This window comes from Mastomys coucha, unplaced genomic scaffold (genome assembly GCF_008632895.1).
Source record: "Mastomys coucha isolate ucsf_1 unplaced genomic scaffold, UCSF_Mcou_1 pScaffold7, whole genome shotgun sequence".
Taxonomy (NCBI): domain Eukaryota; kingdom Metazoa; phylum Chordata; class Mammalia; order Rodentia; family Muridae; genus Mastomys; species Mastomys coucha.
Window position 1 is genome coordinate 5,223,153 of NW_022196913.1, and position 10,505 is coordinate 5,233,657.

At 37.8% G+C, this 10,505-nt stretch overlaps 1 pseudogene; it reads right to left on the reverse strand.

Moving 5' to 3' along the window:
• Positions 1-2,123: 2,123 nt before the first annotated feature.
• Positions 2,124-10,505, reverse strand: part of LOC116082575 — a 60,085-nt pseudogene continuing 51,703 nt past the window's right edge.

The window sequence follows — 10,505 nt, forward strand, 5'->3', positions numbered from 1 at the left end:
TATTGTGTCAGACAGAGTATTTGGAAAAGTATAAGATACCCCCAAATGCAAATATTATCCAATATTTTGATTTTAACGATATGTCAAATAAGTTAGAGTATTACTGTTGTGGAGGTTGTAGCTTCCCCTAACCAGGTGGGAGATCTCATCTGCAACTTAAAATTGTTTCCCTAAAGTCAGTGTCATTTTGTTATATATATTCTAGCTATTTAAATAATATATAATATTATACATAACATATTATAATAAATATTATATACACAAATATATATATGTATGTATATATATTTCAAAAAAGACATTGATCTTCAGGGAATTTTTAGTCTTAGAAGATGTTCCACATCTATTTATAAATATATATCAGACTTTAAGAAAAATATAGCATGCCAATTAAGTATAGATAAAAGCAATTTGGTCATACTCACTAAAATATTAATATGAAATCTTCAGTTGTCTTCATCTATATTTAAAATCCATTAAACCTAAAAAGATCCAGAATTCAGTGCAAAACACAATTCTTAATATATACTTTAATATAACTCATTATGAATTTATTTACTTGTAATTTTGAGACAAATCAGTTTACTGACATGATAAGGAGACTTATTATTTCAATTTATAATTATTAAAATATAACATATGTAGGCTTATGAGTCTTAACTGATAATTTTATTAAGGAAATACACTTTCAAATATTTACTAGAACTACTTTTCATACTTATGATTATTTTCATAGGACTAAAAGCATTAGTTAAATATTTGGGAAGCTTTATTATTAAGACCACTGAAGTGCTTTAAAACAATAGTAATTATGTTTAATTTATAAGTAATATTTAACTGTCAATGGCAGATAGTTAATCAAAGCTTTTAAATGGCACTAAATTTAATCAGTGGCCTCTTAAAAGTTTTAGAATTTGTTAGCATATAAATAAGGAGCAATATTTGTAATGAAAAATAAAAGATTTATCGTTTGCAATTTTAATGGGTGAATTAAACAAGCTACGTACTAATTTTTAAAATAAAGCAGAATGATCTTTTATGCCCATAAATAAATTCAATTATTATACATGAAAAATATTGTACTTCTGAGTTTTACAAGGAGCAATTAATTGTATTATGGCCTTTTAGGGAGTTATGTAAGGTGGTTTGAATGAGAATGGCCTCAAATGGTCATATCTTTTTTGGGAAGGACAAGGAGGAGGTATGGTCTTGTTGGAGGTGGTGTGTCCCTAGGAATGGGCTTAAAGGGTTCAACAACCCCAAATCATTTTAGTGTCTCTCTGACTACCTGCCTGGATCAGATTACAAGGCTCCCAGCTACCACTCCACTACCACATCTGTCCACTTCCTGCCTTGTTGATGAGGGACTAATCCTCTGAAAATGTAAGCAGGTCCTCAATTAAATGCTTTCTTTTATGTATCACCTTGGTCTTCACACAATAGAAAAGTAACTATAATACTATGATAGACAGTTATGGATATCAGTACATGTTTTATAGTAATTGAAGATGAAAAGCAAATATTAGAAAGTAAATAAGTTCAATATTTATTCATTAATTTAGGATAAATTATGAGACACTGCATAAACTAAAACTTCTTTCTTCTTTTATTTTTCTTCACACAATGATATGTCACTGGGGCTTAATGTTCTCATTAAACAGTAGAAAACCAAAATTTGTCATTTTTTAAAAGGTACAAAAAAATCACTCTATATAACTTAAAAGAATGAATACATTTACAGGTGTCAAAGCAGATGTTTCTGACTCAAGGCAGGTCACAACCTATGGCAGTCAAGAGGGAAAAACATAGAATGGAAGTGGGCTCCTATGGCTCAGACTTTCCCATCCTGATCCACAGCCATCAAGTGACCAAGCTGCCTAGCATAAGGACTAAATCAAGATACATACATGGTATTAGACATATACCAAGAAAACAGTTAACTTGAGTAAAAAGTCAAAAAGCAGTATTTGACAATCCAGTGCTGATATCAGATACAAGCTTCCAGAACAAATTTCTATTCAAAGGCTTCTTCCAGATTAGGGAGATTAGCATCAGGTGTGTACATTTGCCAAGGCAAATTTATACTTCAGGATCTGGTTCTGTAGTTGGTGCCTGGCATCTGCTCATTCCACCTGTAAGCATTTGCAGTGGACCATGGAGGGACTCGACATAAATTCCTGCTTGCTGATCCACATCCCCAGGAAAATGGACAGTGAGGCCAGCATGGAGCCTCTAATTCCGACTCATTACTTGAACTCAGGGGGAGCAATAATCTTACTCTTCATCATGCTGGGTGATAGGGCTATGATCTTCTGCATCCCATCAGCAATGCCTGGACACATGTTCTTAGCACCAAGCAGCAGTGTGTTGGCATAAACGAACTTATGAATGTCTACATAGAACTTCATGATGGCTTTGCAGGTGGTCTCATGGATGCCAGAGGATTCCATGCCAAGGAAAGAGGTCTAGAAGACAGCCTCTAGACACTGAAATTGCTCATTGTGCCCTTCTCCCAGCCTTGAGTAGGAGTAGACTGCCTGCTAAGCTTGCTTTGCAACTCAGTCCAGCAGAAACAAAGGATGGCGTGGATGTGCTCTCCCTACAAAATGCAGTGCTGAATATTAAACTTTGAGCCCTGATCAGAAACGTTGTCTTGGCTTCATCCTTCTCTCATCCCGTCTTTTTTCATTTCCAGTCCCCCTTTCAGGTAACCCAGTTTGTCAATGGCTCCTGGATGGCTTCAATTGTCAATGGTTGTCACCTGCCCATCTGTCAGCTCAGATATCTTCTCCAAGGAGGAGGAGGAGGATGCAGTAGTAGCCAATTCTTGGCCAAAATTCAAGGCAACATAGCACAATTTCTCCTTAACATCACACACAATATCCCACTCAGCTGTGGTGGTGAAGCTGTAGCTCCACTGTATCATGGCTTTCATGAGGTATTCTGTAAGGTTCCAGCCAGGTCCAGATGCAAGATGGCATGGGCAAAGCAATAGCCCTCATAGATGGGCACTGTATTTGTAATCCTGTCACCAGATTCCAATATCTGGTTGATATTTGTTGCCAACCTGACAGGTTCTAGAATTTCCTAGAAATGCCCATGAAGGCATTCTAGATTGAGTTAGGTGAGGTGGGAATATCTACCCTGGAGGGGTTTGTCTCTCTCTTCCTCTGCTTTCATGATTGTCGGGACAATGTGACTTGGCATCCTGTGTTCCTGTCACTGAGAATGCTATGTTGGGCATGTACCGGCCAACTGTGAGCCACAGTACAATTTGCCTTAAGTTGTGTTTGTCAGGTGTTTTGTCATAGCAGTGACACAAGTCACTAATGCAGACACAGACATTTATAAATTACTTGTATTTGTATGATACATACAGAAAGTATGTAATGTGATATGTTTTGTTTTGTTCTGTTCTGTTTTGTTTCGTTTTGTTTTGTTTTTTAACCAGCTATAGAGGACATGCTGTTTGTGCACAATTTAGCATGGTATAGTTCAAAGCTATATAGTAGTCCTGAACTTCAACCTCTGATCAACTGTGAGATCCTGGCTCTTCTAGAACTCCTCGAAAGATAACTTCATTCACAGCAAACAATATTTCAAAACTCTGTTGAGAAGAGAAATTCAGATAATGCACAAAACATCTAGCTCCAGGTAACAGAGTCAAGATGTGTTTGGCTTGCACTGGGTGTTCTGTTAATCATGATCCCCTTGAGGAGAAACCTTAAACTTCTTACAGAAAGAGCAGAAAAGGTACTTTGAGGATAGAAGTCTGCTTTTAGGGTGCTGCAGAGTGTAATAATAGAAATTCACTTGAAAAGAAAGTGTCTACTAAGGTACAGCCTACAAGTATACTGCTAGAGAACAGCTTCCTGTAAAATGTTGTTGCAAGTTCAACCACAGAGATATAGAGGCCTCTTCAGCATTTGTCCACAGGGAGCAGTATACACTTGGGTTGCCTGAAGTATTTGGCATCAACCATGTGGTGAGATTTCTGCACATATGCAAGCTGCAAAAAGGAAGAGAATGCACAAAGACCACCTTTGGGGTCAGGAAACACTGCATCCATCCATATCCAATTCTCTGAGTGAGCTGTATATGAGGAGTAAATGTGAAGCCTGAGATACAATGCAGAATTTGGATATCACAGTCCAGAGATGCTCAGAGCAATGGCGAGGCAGACTTTGAAGAACTCATGTCATGACATTTCCTGAGATATCATAAACAGCAACTGAAGGCTCACCCTAAAGGGAGTAATTCCATTCATGTACCAATGGCTTAAACTAAATAAAAAGGAAGGGGATGGAGAGAGAGAAGGAAAAAGAGAGAGAAAATATACACTAAACAAGTGTTAATCAGTCTATGAAAGCTCCCAGTGCCACAGCTGAAATTTACTCTCATCACAAGGCTTCTCTTACCTTGCAGATCTTCACACTCAAACCCTGAGCCAGTATATATTTTGTCCAGTATTTAGTCCCAGCATAACTTGAAAAGTAATTAAACCAAAGGTCCTTGAATTAGTCAGGGATCTCTATAAGAATAAAACTGATGACTAGACTAAATGTTTATTAAAGGGAGATGTATTAGGTTGGCTGATATGATATGGGCTACATAATATAGTAATCACTGTCTACACATGGGCTAGGCCAAAAACTGGAAGCTGCTCAGTCTAAGAACCTGGATGTTTCACCAGTCCCAATATGACGGTGAAGTCCTGGAAGAGTCACAGAGGGCCTCAGGCTTCCAGATCATGTTAGAAGGCCAAAGGGAATAGATTCTGGTGTCAGAGAAGGACAAAGGGAGCAGCTACAGCATGTAGATGAACGAACACATAACCCAAGAAGATGAACTCGTCAACAGGATAAAAAGGCAGAAACGAAAAATTCAGAAGCTCTTTCCACAAACTCTCTTAGATCTGAGCCACCATGGGGATGCTACTGCCTCCATTTCAGTAATTATTTTTGCATTTCTGTCAAGCTAAGAAAATCCCTCACAGATATGCCAATAGGCTTGTCTGGTACTTGACTCCAGACCCAGTGAAACTGATGCTCAAGACTAAGCATCCCAGCCTTCTGTGCAAAAATATCAATAAGAGATTTTAAAATCATCATTGCTAATGCACGTAAGGAAAAGAAAATATTAATAGTCTAATCCCTGAGGTGACCAATTGGAGAATTTGTGGACTGTCTACAGATAATTAATATAAAAATGCTTGTGTGTGAATATATCTCATTTTATAGTAAGTGACAAAGCAATATATACAACCCATGTTTTATTTCACTCTTAAGCACTATTATTATAAGGACAAGTGCCTATCAATACAGACTTTTTTTTTGGATAGTTTGCAATGATGCAACATTGACTGGTTACTTTAATTTTTCTTTGCTTTCTTGTCTTACACACACATACACACACACCACACACTCATGTACATGTGTGTGTGTGGTGTGTATGTGTAGGGCATGCATGAGTATGTGTGGTGTGTATGTATGTTTAGGGCATGCATGAGTATGTGGTGTGTGTGTGTGTGTGTATGTATGTGTGTGTAGGGTGTGCATGAGTGTGTGTGGTACGCGTGTGTGTATGTGTGTAGGGCATGCATGTGTGTGTGGTGTGTGTGTAGGGTGAGCATGTGTGTGGTGTGTGTGTGTGTGTGTGTGTGTGTGTGTGTGTAGGGTGAGCATGTGTGTGTGGTGTGTGTGTGTGTGTGTGTGTGTATGTGTGTGTGTGTGTGTAGGGCATGCATGCATATGTGTGGTGTGTGTGGTGTGTGTGTGTGAACTTTTGCAATAATTTTTTTTCAAGGAGTCAAGTTTCTTCCAAGCTATCAGTGACACACAGATGAGAAAGCTCCAGATATTCAACAGAGCTCGTTTGGCATCATCTGATATACCAGCAGCACAATGGATATAGACAGCAAAGCTTGTGCTGAAACACAGGAAACAACTCTTCTCAAGCACAATATTTTAATTATAAGGAATTGATAACTTGAGGTTAGTACCCAGGCTTGTACTGATATTTAGAAACTAATAACATGCTGGTGTTATTAGGTTCTAAATATCTGAACCCTTATTTTTTATCTCTGATAAAGAATGCTGTGAAAAGCTTCTTAGAACTTAACACTTATTCTTACACAATCACAAATTTTTAGATAATTCAAGTTCAAAAACACAATCTCTTAAAAAAGAAAAACATGTGATACTAAGCAGAATATCCTTCATCACTTCCTTCCATAAGGCTCCTTTTTGTTTATTAGATAAATCTATAGCATTTTCTGACTTATATACAAAAGTTTGATTATGAATGTTTAATTTTAATCATTCTATTGAAGTTAAGGAAATTTGGGAAGATAGTATGAAAATGGCAGGAATTTCTGCTGTGGGAAGCTAAGTCCATGTTTCCTGCATTAGAAAGGAAGGCCTTCCTTTGTCCTGACAGAGGTTTCAATATTCCGGATAACAGAGAAGTAGATCCAAAGGCAGCATATGGGGACAAATTAAGATGTCTTCAGGAAAGATACTGTGAAGTTATGTACACTATAGTCCACACATGGAGCCACTCACATTCCCGGAGCTCCATGCCATGTCTAAAACAGGAACTTTCTGCCTTGCTCTCATAATGCAAGTATTGCAGTGAGAAGCAATTTATGAGAATTAAGATGAACTCAGGGGTGTAGTGTGCTGGTATCATAGAATTGTAGGTTGTAAGAGATTATTTGTAGGGTAGGTAAATCTTTACATACATATTTGAAAACAAATTTTGTTTGCTCATGACTTTAAAGTCTAGGAAGACTGTGGAAGGAAACTCAGAATTATGGGAAAGAATCGAGGTGACTCCAAGCATAAAAGTGTTCAATTCTCATGGAAACCTTAACTACGAACAAATAAAGGCTTGAGATTTTGTATTTCAATTCTCTCGGAGTTTACAATTTTTTTGTAAACTCAGAACTTCTTAGCTCAGACCACATAAATGAGATTTAAATCAATCACTAAATTTTTGCCACTGATATTTCCCTTACTTCAAGCTCTACAGCTCTATGAATTCATGCACTTTATGGTATATCTTTCTTCAATTTTTCAGAGTTTTGACAGGCTAGAAAACATAAGAAATAAAGGAATGAACTGAATTTCAGCAATTATAGTTTAGATGAATGTAGGTGACAGATTCAGTCAGTGCATTTTATTTTTTTTTAGTATCAAGTCTAAAAATAAATGCATTAAATATATCAGAGAACTTGGAGTTTCAAAAACAGTCTCTGATGCCTGTAAATGTCAGGGAAAATATTACTTAATATTTAATTCAATATATACATATGAATGCAGACATAAGTGATAATATATAGAAATAAATAAAGTGTGTTTGATGAAGCACCTATGTCTGTAGTTGGGTTCTCAAGTTCATGCATCTAATTTATGTGTGCACATTTTAGACCTTGTGTTTGGTTTTAAGTCTACAAATTGTCAAAGTGTCACTACAATTCTAAATGTAACATTTTCATGTTGTATAAGAATAATCTCAATTAATATCGACCCACATTTTGCAGAACATCTTTCTATGCACATGTGGGTCAAGATGGTTGACTGACAATATGCAAAGTTTGTCTTCTTTGAAAAAACTGTAGCCCAAAGGGAAGGAGAAGTCAGGATGGAGATACAGTTAAAACATAGATACAGAAGAGGAAAGCAGAAGTAAAAATAACTATTCTTAATAATGTCTGAAAACAGAAGTCAAATGGAACTTTGGCATTTAAGGACATAAATACAGTCTATATGGATGCAACCTCATTTGAATCTTAACCACAAAGGAAAAAGCTAGAGCTGAAGCCAAATAAATTTCCTAGGAGACAGAGCCAAAGGTAGGCAGTGAACTTGGTATTTTCAAAGTAACACAAAAGTATCAACAAAGAGGATTTTAGTAGAAGGCAGTAGTTTTAATCAAAACATTTCAAATGACCTAACAGTTCAACCCTTTGAACACAGTATTTGCTTTAGGAATTAAAAAACAGTTATGATAATTCAATGAAATCAAATTATCCTCTTAGGAACAGAATTTTTAATTATTTCAAGGGTGCTTCAACATATTGTCATCTGCAGACTTCATACTGACGTGTTTGTTTGCTTTGAAACGGAGAAAAATGGAATTGCAAGCCATGTTTACACTCTGAAACACAAGCTCATCAGACCACATGACTTACACCATAATCTAAGTAAGAAAACATATAGGGATGGAAAAATTCAACAGCACAGAATGGCCATAAGTAGTTTAGCCTGTCTTTGATGATGTGTATGGCATGTGTGTAATCATGCTTTATCGGGTCCTGGAAGCAGTAATAAATACATTCTGCAAACACGTGGCTCAAATGCTCATGGTCCTTAATTTTGTCTAAGTGTATCATATATCTCAGTATGTATCATATATATAAATAAGGGCTTTTTTTCTGAAAACAATACAAAACAAAATGGAAGAAGAAATACTGTAGATCTAGTTTATATATCATTTTTCCCTCTAATAACAGTAGGACTTTAAAGTGGGTAGTAATAACATTTTAGTCTCAATTTAAAGTGACCATGAAGGATAGTTTTGAAGGGAAATTCTCCCATAAAGCTGTGTTAAAACAAAACAAAACCAAACCAAAAAAACAAAACATGCCCTTTTTTTGAAAGGAAAGATTAACAAAGATATGGCTCTGCAGAAATCCATAGGAAGCAGCTGATTGTTCAGCTCAATGGGTATAAAAAGGTGTTCTCAATGAGAACTTATAACAAGACCTTAAATTAATTTCTCTGATGGACACTGACTGGGAAGGCTTGTGTGTCCAATTTGAATGGCTTGGGTAAATGTTCACATGTAAAGCAAAATGTAAATAAAACAAAAAGAAAAAAATTCAGAATAAAAACTTTAAGCCAAGGCTGAGAAGAAGGTTCTTTGTGTCAGGCTAGGAGTTGTCAGGCTACCTACTCTGGAAAGTACTGTAGCAAATAAGAGACCCTGTATCAAACCATGTAGATTGTGTAGACCAACATCCAAGCTGGCTTCTGACCACCATACATATTCCATGTATATTCACACCTACACTCACACATATGATGAGCACACACACACGCACATGGACTCACAAAGATACACACACACAGATTTTATAAAAAAAATTTTTTAAAGGTAACTATTTTTTTTAAAACATCTATTAACCTCTCTACTAAACCATGGTTCTTCAAAGTCATCAGGCTAATGAGCAAATTGACTGTGCTGGCAGGCATGATGAACATTATCCTTAGAATACACAACACTAATTCCAACTTCAGGTAGCTCTCACTGTACAATCTGACCATAGCAGAGGTAACTTCTGATCTGTAGTGTGCAGCATGATATAAGGACACCAACCAGATTTCTTGACATTTGTTATCTGGAATATTCATATCAGATAAGAGGTTTTTGGTCTCATTGTCAATAGTATTCTGTTATGCTACTATGTAAAACTCATATGATGACAATTATTTTCACAAATTGTCATGTTTCATACAGCAAAGATTTTGGAAAATAAACTCTGTTGATAAAATGTAGTATTTTCTGATTACTGTCTTTCTTCTCTCCACTTCTCCCAGATCCTCCCTTCTCTTGCACCCACCCAAATTGACATTCTTTCTTGTTCTCTCTCATTAGAAAACAAACAGTCGTTTCTGAGTTCTAGGCCAGCCTAGTCTACAGAGTGAGTTCCAGGACAGCCAAGGAGACACAGAGAAATTCTGTCTCAAAAAAACAAAACAAAACAAAACAAAACAAGAAAAAAAAAAAAAAAAAAAAAACAGAAGCCAGAGACCCAGGCAGGATTCGCCATTTTCTCTCGGGTGAGTTTCTGAGACCTGAGCACCCAGCCAGGAGCCACAAGCCCCACGACTCCCAGGGGAGCCGCAGCGCGGCAGGGATATGATCCTCTCAGCTTCCAAGTGACAGAGGAGGTTCAGCTTCCTCCTCTGCCCCTTTCCTGCAACTGGAGGGCCTACCTCCAGAGAGCACATTAAGCCAGAGACCCAGGCAGCATCCACCATTTTCTCTCGGGTGAGGTTCTGAGACTGGAGCAGCCAGCCCAGAGGCGCCTTAAGGCAGAGACCCGGGCGGGATTCGCCATTTTCTCTCGGTTGAGTTTCTGAGACCTGAGCACCCAGCCGGGAGCCACAAGCCCCACGACTCCCAGGGGAGCCGCAGGGTGGCAGGGACACGATCCTCTCAGCTTCCGAGTGACAGAGGAGGTTCAGCATCCTCCTCTGCCCCTTCCCTGGAAGTGGAGGGCCTACCTCCAGAGAGCGCATTAAGCCAGAGACCCGGGCAGGATCCGCCATTCTCTCTTGGGTGAGTTTCTGAGATCAGAACAGCCACCTTGGAGGAACAGGCCCCACGAGTCGCAGGGGACTTGCAGGGCAGCAGGGACAGGACAAGCATTAGCCAGAGACTCTAAGAACATCTAACACCAAAAAGCAAAAGATGGCGAAAGGCAAACGCAAGAATCC